Here is a 5,001-nt window from a genome sequence, read left to right as displayed (position 1 = left end):
ATCAACAACGCCACCAAACCTTTATATTTTGAATCCGTTGATATCATAATAACGAGCCTGAATAGGTCTAAGGCTCTGTTACTAATTGTAAGTCCCGAATCTGGATCACTACAGTATGATATCAACTCGTACACGATGTTAGTGCGGAATCCTAACACAGTGGTGATTCAAGAACAAGAATACGAAAAACAATATAATATGATGAACACAATAATACTCCAAATGCACACGATTATATTATTAAATTGTCTGGTACATGAGATTACCCAAAATCAGTATTTTCTCTCTAGATGGTGGCTCTCAAAGTGTGAGATCTCTTGTTCTGCTCAACAACCAACAAACCCTATACAATAAGATCTATTTATAGAGTACCCAACACACTAGCCCAACCATAGCCCAAAGCCCACCGATATCCATAAGGATCTCGGTTTACATACATAGCCCAACACAAAACCCAAGAAACATAGAAATAAGTACAAACCACCAAATATGGACCCAACAATCTCCCCCTTTTTGGATCAATTTTCATTTGAAAATGTTTTGAAGCTTCTAAAAAGCTGTTAACTCAAAAGGATTTTTTAAAACTCAAGTCTGAATTTAGTCTAAAATGCAGTCATTTATTTAATGCCAAACAAGAAATCTCTGAATTAACTGCTAAACTGGAAGATTTCAAATTGGAAATTTTGAATCTAACTATTAAATTTGAAAAGGCTGAATTAGATTTTAAAAAAATTGATATTTCCAGTAAAGTAGTTATCTCAATGATTGAAAATCAATTATGGTCAAAAGAAAACGAAGGTGAGGGTATATGATATAGTCAAGTACCCCCACCATACAATAACAACTATACTAGTCTTCCTTGTACCAAAGAGCATGAAGAAAAGGGAAAAGACATGAAGTATGGTAAACATGTTCAATCCGAAATTGTTGGATCAGGATCCCAAGAGGAAATCAAGCCTATTTTTAAATGTGTGAACAATTTTGATGCTTCTACTTCATGTGCAGATAAAGTAAATGATGTTGCTTCTAATAGTAAAGGGGTTCAGGCTAGTGAACATGAATCTTATTCTAACGTGTCATCAAACTCAGATGACACCAAAACACATAATTTACTAATAATAATACACATAGTTGTGGCAACAAAGGGAAGGCACATAAGAAATCAGCACAACAAGGATAGTCTCGTCCTCATAGATCCTCCGGATCTCCTAGTGTTTTAAATCAATGGGTGCTATTTATATTAAGAGGCAAACATGTTACCACTGTGCCACACCAGGACATATAGCTAGAAATTGTGTTCATCGTCTAAATGTTCCCTATTACAAGCAAAATCAGAAGGCTGCGCCTAGGGGAAAGAAGAATGGAAAAACCTTTCCTAAGAAGAAATTCCAACATGAGGCAAGTGCTTTCGTTGACATTAGAAGAAGGATGAAGGCGTGTTACGTCTGCGGGAACGACGGGCATTTGGCAAAGGAGTGTCACTACCGTGCTGTTAATAGACAAGCTTCTCAAGTGAAAGGTAACAGGTTTCAACCGAATCCAGTGGTTAAACAAAATTCTTATTTTACAAAACCACGACTATCTATACAACGGGTCACAGATACTCAAGGATTCAAAGTTAATATGACAGGTTTGCACTTAAATGATTTAGAAACTGTTAAAAGAAAAATAAATTTTCAAAAATCAAAGAGTGTTGAGAGTTCTAAGAATTTGAATTCGAATTGCACCACTCCAAAGTCTGTTATATCAAATTTCACTAAACCAAGACAGAATTGGATACTTAAAACTCAGCAAACAAAATCTGTATTAACAAATGATTCTGTTAAAGATGGGAAAGATATGAGTTGGCAAGAGGTCACATATATTGATGCTCAAGGAAACCCCAAGACATTTATGACTTGGGTTCCTATGTCCAATGATGTGATGTAAAACACACATGTTTTCCTAATAGTTTTTATGTTATTTTGTGCTTAAACGTTAATGATTATTTTATTATTCTTGAATTAAATTACATGTTTGTGTATGTGATAGGTCCCATGTTGAAGAGAGCGAGAAAACAAGTCAAATGGAAAAAGAATCAGCTAAAACGAAGCTCGGATGAAGCCGGTACGCAAACACAAAGATAAACGAGCTGAAAGTCAAAAAACGTTAGAAAATGTCATGTTCGAGCTACGCGACCAGGTCATTCCATTCAAGAAGCATGTGGTAGATTCCAACATGTCCCAAGGCTGCCAAGAATGTTCAAGAATCAGCTACCACGTCTATTTTGTCTTCTAGTGGGCCTAGTGGGCTTGTTTTAACCTATTTTATATTAGGAAGGAGGTGTTTAAACATATATATAAACCCTAAAACCCTATGAACGAAATTATTCAAGTTTCCAGCCATCCCACACCTGCTCTAGAGGATAAACCAAGGAGGGCAAGCTTACGGTTCCATCTTTTATCATTCGGTTGTCGGTTTTGACTATTTTAACGGTTGTGAGTTCGTTTTTGGTTTTCAAGCATTCAAACCTTTTGTAATCAGATTTATATGAACATGTTTATCATTTATATTTATTTTATCTATTTTTCATTGATTATGATTGGCTAAACGTGTTAGTTCTACCAAGGTTAGATGTTTATTGTTAGGTTTTAATGAGTAATATGGATTTTTGGTTATCATGACTTGAATTGTTAATGAAAAGTTTGGTTTAACATTGAATTAGGTTGTGTTTAGTGGCTGTGAATTTATTAGTTATACTCATATACCTCTTGCTTTGATTAATTGAATAAGTTTTGATTGATTGTTGCTTGTTAGAACTTCTTACTTTGTGTTTGAGGTTTGTTTGTGGGGTGATCAACCGTAGGGTTTAAGTGAGTGTATTAATCGAATATAATCAGCGGGTGAACACCTTCTTAGAGACCGAGAGGTGATAGGAAGTAAGGTCGTCTCATAGCTTTTACTTGTTAGGATTAGGACCGCGCGAGAGCGGGTTTGGTTCTTGTCGGGTTTGGGTTTTTGAGCGATTAGTTGATCTAATTTAAGTTAAACTAAATTGTTCCTCTATCCTTGGTTGCGTAGTATTCGTCTCCATTAGGGTAGTGTGTCAGTGAGACCGAGAGGAGAGTCGACATTAGAGCACTTTAACAATTCGTTTCCCGGGTTGTTCTTAAAATCAACTAAGTGTAAGTTAGAGTTTGTTAGTGAGAATGAGAGGTGATCTAGCTTTCTTGAGTGAACCTTAGTTGTGTCATCCTTAGGAACCGGTGTCGTGAGAATCCTCAATCCATTAGCTTATTATACCTTCAATATGATTCTTACCTAGGTAGACGTTTTCTCCGATTGCAGTTAAGTTTCTAAGTTTCAAGTGTTTAGTTAAGTTAAGTTAAGTCTAGTTAATTAATTTAGTTAAAGTAGGTTAGGTTAAGTAGTTAATTATTAAAAATCATTTATATATTCTTAGGTGAGTCTTGGTTAGGGTTAAGTATCATTAACGTTTTCAAGTGTCCTTGTGTTCGATACTCGAACTTCCATAGTGCTATACTATTAGTGATCGGTAAACTTGCCGGTTTTGTGTGGTTTCTTTAGGAGTCTTGTTTAATAAATTTAAAGCTTAGTTGTAAGAGCATCATTATACACACATCATCCAACTAGTCCCGCTATGCGTGTAGGAACAACCACAAATTCATTGTTTATTAAATGGGTTGTTCAAGGCACATGACAAGGCAAATATCCATTGTTTTTAAATCTTTAAACCTTAAAATGGATTATTTGTTGTCTGGACGGGATTTTAGGGTGATAGAACGTTTTTAATATGCTCTCTAAGTGTGTAGGAACAAATCAGGGAATGCATTGCATATTAAAAGGTTTGTTGCAGACATTCAACTCGCAAGGATGCAGAATCTCAAAACAAGCTTATTCCTAAGGGGAGATTCTCACAAATGGGAAAATGATGTATTGAAAATAAAAGGTAACCGTATCACTTTGGTATGAAAGATTGATCAGTCAAAAAGATTTTAAAGTTTAAAATTTTATAAAAATACAATAAAAGGTTCACGTAGAGTTTTTCAAATATAGTTTTTTATTTTGTTTTATTTAAAAATGTGAAAATGACTTGATCGTACATGAGAAATGATAGTACAACAGTTGGCTAACTATCACACTTCTTCATATATTATTTTTAAATTCTACGTTTTGATGATTGAGTCTTTTTGAGGTTAATATTGTACATAAAAGTTTTCCAATCTGTCAAAAATTTTGCACATATTTAGGGGGAGAAAATTAAAAAAAATTAAAAAGAGTGTGCGTGCGTTCTTATAAAATTAAAAACTTGTTTAATAAAATTTTTTATGGTTCACTCTCGATTAAAATTATGTCGGTTGCTTAAGTTTGAAGGACATTTACTTGTATATGTTTGGTCCGGTGATCTACTCTTAGATTGACAGGATAGCCATTCACCTAAAGACTGAAAGCATCCGAGGCGATTGTGATGTGTTTTGTTTTGAATTCTTTCACTTAAAAATATATCCGTAACTCTAAGTTGGAGGGACATGTATTTTCATATGTGTTTGGTCCTGTTAACCACTTATGGACATACGAGATAGCCAATTACCTGAAAACTAAGAGTGACTGGGGTGACTGAGTTTTAAACTATCTTCTGTAATTTTATGGGAAGTGATATCATTATTCAGTTAGAAGCTTCAAAACATTTTCAAATGAAAATTGATCCAACCCTTGGAAAGTGATAGATAAATTGTTTCTGTGTGCTTAACGGGTGAAGTTATTAAGATTAAAAGGCTCTAGAACAGTCATTGATTTGTATGTTAACTTTCCATGATACGTAAAATTTGAAGTGATATAAACTAAATTGGATAAACTTATTGTGGAGAGTCATTTTGAAGAAATGTGAATGTCTCCATATACATCTCTCCGAATGATAGGCAGAAAAGCAATTACTCAGTCATACACGAGCCCGTTAGTGTCTTGATCACCAAAATATTATGTTTCTAAGTTATTGCATAA

The sequence above is a fragment of the Bidens hawaiensis genome, unplaced genomic scaffold, assembly GCF_021521415.1.
Source record: "Bidens hawaiensis isolate Kalapana, Puna unplaced genomic scaffold, B.hawaiensis_p1.1 tig00030300_1, whole genome shotgun sequence".
Lineage (NCBI taxonomy): Eukaryota > Viridiplantae > Streptophyta > Magnoliopsida > Asterales > Asteraceae > Bidens > Bidens hawaiensis.
Note: the sequence above shows the minus strand (reverse complement) of the source record.